At 42.4% G+C, this 11071-nt stretch overlaps 1 non-coding gene across 1 annotated transcript; it reads left to right on the forward strand.

Moving 5' to 3' along the window:
- Nucleotides 1-8447: 8447 nt before the first annotated feature.
- On the forward strand, nucleotides 8448-8553 carry LOC140842238 (small nucleolar RNA R71). Its single transcript, XR_012120367.1, has one exon. It is a non-coding gene; the product is annotated as a small nucleolar RNA R71 (small nucleolar RNA).
- Nucleotides 8554-11071: the final 2518 nt, after the last annotated feature.

Consider the following 11071-nt stretch of genomic DNA (forward strand, 5'->3'; position numbering starts at 1 on the left):
CCGGAAAACTTCAAATCTTCAATCCAAGCGCAAAGTGCTCTCCAAGGCTTGTGCTGGCTCTTGAATAAAGTCTGAATAATCTCCAAAAGTCTTCCAATACCCTTCCATATCAGCCATACCTCCGAAATAAGGAAAAGAATCGGATGCAAAATCTTGCCAAAATTAGGTGGCGCTCGGGCGGTAGAGAATTACCGCTCGAGCGCCACACTCTCTGTAGAAGACTTGGGGAATACGGATTCTGGCGCTCGGGCGGTAGAAAAGTACCGCTCGAGCGCCAAACTTCTGTGACTTGGATCCATGTTCACGCTCGAGCGGTACCAAACAACCGCTCGAGCGCCAACCTCTCGGGATTTCTCCTTGGCCTTTCACCTCTCGCGCTCGGGCGGTATAAAAGTACCGTTCGAACGCCGTATTTTCTGCTCACTTTTTGCTTCAGTTCGCACTTTGCTCCATATTCGGCTTCCCGGTCATTTTTCCTGCAAATTTTTCACATACGAGTGAGACATGATTGAATGCAAATGTTTATTCTATAATGAACAAAATGTAAATGAAATAAACGCACTCACAATGCAAACACACACACATTAATGCAATAAAACACGTAAAAACAACACCTATCAACCCCCTCATACTAACCTTTTGCTTGCCCTCAAGAAAAATAGGTTACAGACCACAACCAAAATACGAAAACAAAACACAATACAAAAGTATGAAATAACGAACTGATGGTGAAGTAGCAAACTGACATCTCCTGTCTCAGCGGGTCTGTGAACCACATTCAATTAGTCAAATCACGATTTATCAATACCCCTTTCAAAACACCTTTTGACCATAAAGTGTGGTCGTGTGTGTGTGCTGTGGGTTTCATTAGCTTGTGTTTTAGACAGTTTTATTCGCAAATCATGTGGGTCGCCAAATAGACAAATCGACGCAAGTTTCGCTCTCTTGAGTTCTTCTTCCATTCGGGACCGACCAGTGAACACATAACGTGGTAGAGTTTCATGGTAAAACAGCAAAATGTATGGGGTCAATGGCTATAACTGCTCAACTGGCTCAGGGAGATTGGGAGTACGTAGATCATTTTCACTATGCCCTTGTCAGAAATTTTCTCTGACATTCCTCAACGCCTTATATCTCCATCTTTTTAGCCTTGGGATAGGATTTCATCCCTTTTTGGCTTCCCCACACCTTACATCCCCTTTATTATACCATGTTATTATTAATTTTTTTTTTGGGTGCATATTTTTCTCATACGTACTCCCTAGGCTTGGGATGTGGTATATGTTTGTTAATCTTGCCTAGGGATTAATTTTCAGGTCCTATGCACGATTGGAAGGAGGATGTTTGATATGTACTCTTGATTTTCTATTCGAATTGAAGCTCCAAGTTAGTCCCTCATATCAATAGATATTCATTCAAGCTCAATTCGCATCTAATGTTTCTCCAGTTCCCCTCACAGATTATTTTAAAATCGACTGTCATTCACACCACCACCAAAACACACTTTTATGTTCATAAGAAAACTTACAAAACCGAGGTATTCCTAACGAGTGATAAGACTAAGTTAACATGCAGTTCATTTATCCCGCAATCATCATTGGCTGCCAATGGACTAGATTCACCATCAACTGACACCCATGCAAGACAAATACGAACGCCTACAGATAAGACTACGGACAACGACCCCCTCATACTAGAAGTGTGCAATGTCCCCATTGCACAAAAAAAAAAAATTCACGACACAGAAATGCAAACACAAATGTAGACTCATAAATATGAAAGCTATAAACATGCCAGATGTAAACAACGGAAAGAAAGAAAAACAGAAAGCAAGTAAAAATTAAAAGTGCAGGAAAGGGGAAACAGTGAACTCCCCTGATCAAAGCTCCTCGTCGTCATGTTCCGGCGGTGGTACTCCAGCCGCATCCCCCGGCTGAAGATAGTCGTACTGAAACTGATAGGGAGGGATGCCTGGAATGGGTGGCGGTATGGTGTTGGGGTCCACGCCCCCGTGGATAAGCATCATGCGCATCATAGATGCGAGTTGGTCCAGGCGTGCCGTGACGTTCATGTTGATCTGCTCCTGGTGGGCCATGAAGGCCAAACTTTCATCCATTTTTTCATTTTGAGTACGCCTGCGGGGTTGTGGGCGACGAGGGACGGCAGAGCTTGATCCACCGGCTTTCTCCTGAGTAGGGAAGTCCATCTATCGGTTTGCCCTCTTTCTCCGCTCATCCTCCCCACAAATTGGCTTCATCGGTTGAGGCCACTCCTCGTCGTTGCGGAAAACAACCCCCGCCCGTGCACACAGTTCGGATATGATGGTTGGGAAGAAAAGACCGATATGGCTGTTGTGGGCACTCAACATGATCTGAGAAGCTATAAGTTTGCCCACATTGGTGTCGTATTCTTGGGTCAACGCAAACAGTAGCACAACTCTTTCCTTTTGAACCTCGCTCTTATGCGAGACTGGCATCATCCTTCGGGCCACAAACAAATACCAGATTGCAGCAGTGGTGTGCAAATACTTCTCGTCGAAACAACTCGGGGGTCCCCCTAGTTGTTTCCATGTAGCCCTCGGGAGACACAAAGTCTCGATAATCAAAGTGTAGTTGGGCTCAACCATCAACGCCTGGTAGTTGGAGTCGTCAACCTACGCTGTTTCTAATAGGGCGTTAATCGTAGCCGAATCAAATGGCACAAGCTTGCCTCTAACAAACGCCCTACCATCAGTTCGCTCACAAGCATTTGCATAGAATTCCCTAACAACCGACACCACTGCCGCTTGAGGTTTCTCGCTAAATTTTTCCCATCCTCTTCTCTCCAAGCTCACAAGTGGTCCTAAGTATCTATCCTCAAACTGGCGACGAAATCCCCTCTCAGGAATGGGGTTTCTGTGAATCTTCGCATGATCATATCTATTCCGAGCCGCCTCACTTACAAAGCGTGTTCTATCAAACGAAGATGAAGTAGAGGAGCCAGGGTTACCTCTTTTTTTCTTGGGCGCCATGGTGTGAGAAGATGGAGATGGTGACCGGAGAAGAAGACCCGAGTTATGGAATATTCTTGTGTCCCTACGAAGAAGTTCAACCTTTCCGAGTATTGGAGGAGGAATTGACAACCTGCACAAGAAAATCGAAGAAGAGAGTGAGGGAGAGTTAGGGATTGGGGGGAGGGGTTTCGCGCAGAATGAAAAGGGGAAAAGGGAAATCACGACTTAAAAGCAGTCGCGCTCGAGCGGTAGAAAAATACCGCTCGAGCGCCGAGTCCTCGGGAAACGTTTTTCGGAAGTCATTTTTCGCGCTCGAGCGGTAAAAATTACCGCCCGAGCGCGGAGCTCTCTGGAATCTTGCGTTTGATAACAAGTTGTCGCACTCGAGCGGTACAAAATTACCGCCCGAGCGCCGAGCTCTCTGGAAATTTCGTTCATTTTTTTTAATAATAAAAAAAACAAAACAACAGTAAAAGAAAAAAAAGATAATGACAAGAAAGAAAAATCAAATTAAATGCAAGAGAAGGGAAAGAAAGGTAGTTCTCAATTTACAGTCGAGAGCTAGACTGTCTGTCGGTCTCAGTTTGGGTTGTCTTGGAACCGGGTGATTCCATGTTGTGGCTCAACTGTGCCACCCATGTAGTGCTTCAGCCGCTGGGCGTTGACCGTAAATGTCCCATCTTTTCCATCGTGCAGTTCCACGGCTCCCGACGGGTATACTTTAGAAATCACGAATGGTCCAGACCATCGTGACTTCAATTTTCCAGGGAACAGTCGCAATCGAGAGTTGTAGAGTAGGACATTGTCACCTTCCTTGAATTCCCTCTCGATGATCCGCTTGTCGTGGGCCTTCTTAGTCTTCTCCTTGTATGACAGTGCAAGATCTTATGCCAGGTTCCGGAATTCCTCTAATTGATCCAGTTGTAGGAGACGTAGTTCACCTGCATCAGTAAAATTAAAGTTCAATGCTTTTGTAGCCCAGTATGCTCGATGCTCTAACTCTACAGGTAAATGACATGCTTTACCAAACAACAACCTATATGGTGTAGTGCCTATAGATGTTTTAAAAGCAGTCCTATATGCCCAAAGAGCATCATCTAATCTCACTGACCAGTCTTTTCTACTGACACCTACAACTTTCTCCAAAATTTGCTTTATCTCTCGGTTCGACACTTCCACTTGACCACTCGTTTGGGGGTGATAGGGGGTAGAGATCTTGTGTGTGACACTATATTTTCTCAAGAGTTTTTCAAATAATTTATTGCAAAAATGGGTGCCACCATCACTAATGATTGCTCGTGGTGTTCCAAATCTGTTAAAAATATTTTTCTTCAAAAATTTCAGGACTACCTGAGCATCATTAGTGGCATATGCTTCTGCCTCTACCCATTTAGACACATAGTCAACCTGCCACCAAAATATATATTTTCGTGAATGAACTGGGAAACGGTCCCATGAAGTCTATCCCCCACACATCAAAAACCTCACACTCAATGATATTATTCAATGGCATTTCATGACGGTTAGAGATGTTACCTGTCCGTTGGCATTTATCGCATGCTAGCACATAAGAACGAGCATCTTTAAAAAGGGTTGGCCAATAAAAGCCACATTCAAGTACCTTTGATGCCGTCCTCGTTGGTCCAAAATGACCACCTACCTCACGGTCATGGCAATGATTGAGAATTTGCCCAAACTCCTCCTCTGCAACACACCTTCTTATCATGGAATCTGCACATATTTTGAACAAGAAAGGTTCCTCCCAAAACAATATTTCACGTCCGAGAAGAATTTCTTTCTTTGGTGAAATGTTAAATTTGGGGGGGGGGGGGGGGGGTGAGCCTGTAACAAGGAAATTTGCAAAATTTGCATACCATGGGCAATTTTTCACCTCAAACAGTTGCTCATCAGGGAACCAATCATTAATAGCATCATACACACAATCATCACTGATCAATTCTAATCTAGACAAGTGATCTGCTACCACATTTGAATCAGGTAAACAGCGGAAAAACAGTAATACAACCCAATCGAATCTGTAAGTACAAAATACTTAAACAACCAGATCGAACTAAATACCAAGAACAAATACCAATAACTACAAGTCAACCTCTGCCAGCTCCCTGTCCACTCCCTCCTGGACCGTCCAACCTGAGACCTGCCCTTCAACACCTTTTTTATCTTTGATTTCTAAATCAAATTCTTGCAACAGTAAAATCCACCTAAAGTAGGCGTGGTTTGGCATCCTTTTTAGCAAATAAATAATTCAATGCTGAGTGGTCTGTGTAAACAATGACTTTAGACAAAACAAAGTATGAATGAAATTTATCAAGTGCAAACACTACTGCAAGTAACTCCTTTTCAGTGGTGGCATAATTTAATTGTGCTTCATCTAGAGTCTTACTTGCATAGTATATAGTTTGGAATAACTTGTTCCGTCTTTGGCCGAGGACAGCACCAACCGCAGTATCACTGGCATCGCACATGACCTCGAAGGGCAGATCCCAGTCTGGTGCCACCAAGACAGGAGCCGTCACCAAGCGCTCCTTTAAATCCTCGTATGCCTGCAAACAGTTAGAATTAAAATCAAAGGGCATATCTTTCATAAGTAGAGAAGATAGAGGTTTGGCAACTTTAGAAAAATCTTTGATAAACCGCCGATAGAAACCGGTGTGGCCTAGAAAAATTCTAACTCCCTTTATTGAGGATGGTGGTGGTAAGTTCTTGATGACTTCTACTTTTGCTTTGTCCACCTCAATCCCTTGTTCCGAAATCTTGTGCCCTAGGACAATTCCTTCTTGTACAATTGAAGTGGCATTTTTCCCAATTCAGCACCAAATTTGTCTCCTCGCATCGCATCAACACCACCTTCAAGTTCTGCAAACAGTTATCAAAAGAAGAGCAAAAAATCGAGAAATCATCCATAAAAATCTCAAGAAAGGTTTCTATCATATCATGAAATATAGCGGTCATGCACCGTTGAAATGGGGCAGGGACATTACACAAACCAAAGGGCATCCGTCTAAAAGCAAAAGTGACATAAGGACAAGTGAAAGTGGTTTTCTCTTGGTCCTCAGGCGCAATCATAATTTGGTTATACCCAGAATACCCATCCAAAAAGCAATAAAACTCATGACCCGCTAACCTCTCAAGCATTTGATCAATAAAGGGAAGGGGAAAGTGGTCTTTACGGGTGGCATCATTTAATTTCCTATAATCAATGCACACACGCCATCCCGTAACAGTCCTTGTGGGTGTTAATTCATTCTTTTCATTTGTGATCACAGTCATCCCACCTTTTTTCGACACACATTGAACAGGACTTACCCATGCACTATCAGATATAGGATAGATAATACATGCATCAAGGAGTTTGATAGTTTCTGTCTTTACTACCTCTTGCATCTTTGGATTCAATCTTCTCTGAGGTTGCACGAGAGGTGAGTACTTTTTTTCCATCAATATCTTGTGCATGCAGACTGATGGATTGATCCCTTTAATATCCGCCACTTTCCACGCAAATGCACTCTTGTGCGCTTTCAAGACTTTAAACAGTTTGTCCTCCATCACATCTGTCAAAGTAGCAGAAATAATGACAGGTAAAGTGTTATCCTCACCTAGGTACACGTACTTTAGGTGCGGAGGCAATGGTTTGAGCTCAAGCGTCGGTGGCTCATCCAGGCTTGACTTCTGAGGGAGCAAGTCTCTTCGATCTCCCAAATACTCTAATCTCATCCTTATTGGCCTCTTCCATGGCTGGTTGGCATTGAGGTATGCCACTATTTCGTCTTTCTCTGCATCCAATTCATCTTCTCTAATTTCAGTAGTGAGAGTGGCCTACAAGGGGTCTCTAAGAGCATCCTGCACATAGTTAGACACAAAGACATCGAAAGCATCAACTCTATAACAACTATCAGAATGAAGTGTGTGCTTAAGTGCATTAAAAACATCAAAAGTAATCTCTTCCTCGCCCACTCTCAATCTCAACTTCCCTTCTTGAACATCAATTAGGGCCTTGCCAGTTGCAAGGAATGGTCTCCCCAAAATCAAAGGCATCTCCATATCCTCCTCCATGTCTAGCACCACGAAATCAGCAAGAAAAATAAACTTATCTACTTTCACTAGAACATCCTCAATAACTCCCCGTGGATACTTGACAGATCTGTCTGCCAGCTGTAAAGACATCCCCGTTGGCTTAGGTTCCCCCAACCCAAGTTTCCTAAACACAGACAAAGGCATAAGATTAATACTCGCACCAAAATCACACAAAACTTTGTGAAAAATAACATCACCTATCATGCAAGGGATAGAGAAACTCTCTGGGTCTTTTGGTTTTGGTGAGATTTTGTTTTGCACCAAAGCGGAGCAATTTTCAGTTAAGTTCACTGTCATGTGATCCTCCAACTTCCTCTTATTAGCTAAGATGTCCTTCAAACATTTAGCATAACTAGGCATTTGCATTAAAGCATCGGCGAAGGAAATATTGATATGCAATTTTTTAAATACCTCAAGAAACTTACCGAATTGTGCATCTAGTTTTGCTTTTTTCAATGCTGCAGGAAAAGGAGGAGGTATAACCATTTTAGGTTGTGCAGTGGGTGCTGGTGTAGAGTTAGAAGACTTACCTTTGGATGTCTCAGTCACTTCATCCGATATTTGAATTTTTTCTTTTCCCTTTGACTCCACAATTTTCCCACTCTTCAACTCAATGGCCTTCACTTGCTCTTTTGGATTAGTCTCGGTGTTACTTGGCAAGGTGCCCGGCTCTCTACTTGCTATCATCTTTGCCAACTGTCCAATTTGATTCTCGAACCCTTTTATTGATGCATCTTTGTTTTGAAGTCTAGTTTCAGTGGATGAAATAAACTTAGACATCATTTGCTCCAAGTTGGATTTTTCTTCTCTAGGAGGATCGGATCTGTACATCGGTTGTTTCCCATATTTTTGTCCTCCTTGCAGTCGATTCTCACTGTTTTGACCGCCCCATGAGAAGTTGGGATGTTGCCTCCACCCAGGATTGTATGTGTTCGAATAAGGGTCATTCCTTGGGCGGTTTTGGACTCCCACTTGATTCACTGGTGCCTCATTTTTCACATAGAATCGATTGTCATCTTGACAGTCCTTCGCATAGTGTTCCCCTCCACACTTTTCACAGAATATCTCTTGAAGACGCATCGCCATGCCACCCACATTCAAGCTGTCTAGTTTCCTGTTTAAAGCGTCAAGTTGTGCAGTAATAGCAGAAAAAACAGTTACCTGATGAACTACTGCACTCTTCCGCTGGTTTTTTCTTTCAGATTGAGGATGATAGCTTCTAGCAGCCATCTCCTCTAACAATTCATATCCTTCCTCTGCGGTTTTTCTCAACAGGTTTCCACAAGCAGCAGCATCTATCATAGTACGGTTAGGAGTAAGCAAACCATAATAAAATGTTTGAACGACTAACCCAAGTGGTAACTCGTGATGTGGGCATCTTCGTAGTAGATCCTTGAAGCGTTCCCATGCCTCATATAAAGATTCCTGATCGAATTCAGCAAATGTTGTAATGTCTGCCCGCAGCTTCATGGTCTTGGAGGGAGGGAAGTATTTGATGAGAAAGGCTTTCGCCATGTCCTCCCATGTAGCGATCGACCCTACAGGCAAACAATTTAACCATGCTTTAGCTTTATCACGTAAAGAGAAAGGAAATAAACACAACCTAACAACATCATCAGAAACTCCATTGAATTTAAAGGTATCGCAAATTTCAAGAAAATCCGTGATGTGCGTGTTTGGGTCATCTACTGCAGTTCCTCCAAATTGGACTGTGTTCTGAATCATCTGGATTATGGCTGGCTTGATTTCAAAGTGATTTGCCTGGACGATAGGCCGCACAATGCTAGGGCGTGCACCCTCCAAAGAAGGCTGGGCATACTCTAGCATTGGTATGCGACGCGGTATCTCCACATGTCTATTTTCACGATGTTCCTCCTCTTGATAATTCAACTGCCTCTCCATCAGTTCTTTTAGCCTCTGCTGTTGTCTTCTCCTGCGGAAAGTTCTTTCGATTTCAGGATCAAACTCAAACTCCACGTCAAGTGACTTTGTCATGCACTAGACAAGATATCTGGAATAAAATATGGAGTGTTAGCTCAAGACAAATAAAATAACGCTAAAGAAAATGACTAAAAATAAAATTGTAGATTAACAGTCTCCGGCAACGGCGCCAAAAACTTGATCGAGCAAAACTTGCACAGTAAAATCCCCAATAAAAATATGGTTTTGTATGCTCAAAATTTATCGCAAGTGCACGATGTCAAGTAATAGTATAGTGTACGCGAGTACGAGTATCGTTCCACTGAAGACTGTATTTAACAATTGTTATTTTCAGTTATTGAACATTTAGCAACGAAAATTGATTTGATTGTTTTACCACTACTATGCTCAAATAAATATGCAAATAAAACAATTCAATGAGTAACGAATGAGAATTAATGTCTAAAATGTTGAGTAAAATTCAATGAGAAATGAATTTGTTGGGAATATCGGTTCACCTACCCCTCGTTAATTAATTAATTATTTCGATACTGATTATATGTTCCGACAGGATTTCCTATTCTATTGAACACACTCTCTCGAGCTATGCCAAACTAATTTGACTCAATGAAATAATTAAATGTATTTAATTATTTATCAAGAGTGAATCGCATTTCGATCTGTAAAACCCCCTAGTTTTCGACCCTTAGAACTATGACTATCGGCGCGTATCCAATTTTATATATCTATGTAAATTGTAGATCCACGGATTATACTACTCGTTCCTATCACAAGTTATTCTCTCGAACTCACTCGCAATATAAAAATGTTGTTAAAGTTAGCTACGCTCTAACAACACGATAAAACAATATCATAATCAATAAATAACTCAGAAATCGAAATATATATTAACTAAATCAAAGTTTGGGGTAGGATCCCCTTAAATCCCAACAAATATTAAAGGTTTAGCTACTAAAGTTCATGATTGAAAATAACAAAACAAAGTTCAAATGATAAAAACTAAATAAGAAATACTAGAGTTGACGAAAAACGCGAAGAACGACGCCCGGAAAACTTCAAATCTTCAATCCAAGCGCAAAGTGCTCTCCAAGGCTTGTGCTGGCTCTTGAATAAAGTCTAAATAATCTCCAAAAGTCGTCCAATACCCTTCCATATCAGCCATACCTCCGAAATAAGGAATCGGATGCAAAATCTTGCCAAAATTAGGTGGCGCTCGGGCGGTAGAGAATTACCGCTCGAGCGCCACACTCTTTGTAGAAGACTTGGGGAATGCGGATTCTGGCGCTCGGGCGGTAGAAAAGTACCGCTCGAGCGCCAAACTTCTGTGACTTGGATCCATGTTCGCGCTCGAGCGGTACCAAACAACCGCTCGAGCACCGACCTCTCGGGATTTCTCCTTGGCCTTTCACCTCTCGCGCTTGGGCGGTATAAAAGTACCGTTCGAGCGCCGCCTTTTCTGCTCACTTTTTGCTTCAGTTCGCACTTTGCTCCATATTCGGCTTCCCGGTCATTTTTCCTGGAAATTTTTCACATACGAGTGAGACATGATTGAATGCAAATGTTTATTCTATAATGAACAAAATGTAAATGAAATAAACGCACGCACAATGCAAACACACACACATTAATGCAATAAAACACGTAAAAACAACACCTATCACCCGACAGTGATAACCTTCGCCAAGAAATAATGGCAGAGGCGCACAAGTCAAAATTCTCAGTCCATCCAGGCAGTACGAAAATGTACAGGGACCTCAAGAATAGTTTCTGGTGGAATGGCATGAAGAGAGATGTAGCTAAATTCGTCTCCATATGTCAGGTATGCCAGCAGGTCAAAGCAGACCTGGAGGATTACTGCAACCTTTGGAAATTCCCGAATGGAAGTGGGAGCATATTTCCATGGACTTTGTGGTAGGATTGCCAAAGTCTAGGCAAAGCCACGACAGTATATGGGTGATCGTGGACAGACTCACAAAGACTGCACACTTCCTACCCGTCCGCATGAATTACAATCTCGACAAATTGGCTTCACTGTACATGGAC

This window comes from Primulina eburnea, chromosome 9, assembly GCF_022965805.1.
Source record: "Primulina eburnea isolate SZY01 chromosome 9, ASM2296580v1, whole genome shotgun sequence".
Classification (NCBI taxonomy): domain Eukaryota; kingdom Viridiplantae; phylum Streptophyta; class Magnoliopsida; order Lamiales; family Gesneriaceae; genus Primulina; species Primulina eburnea.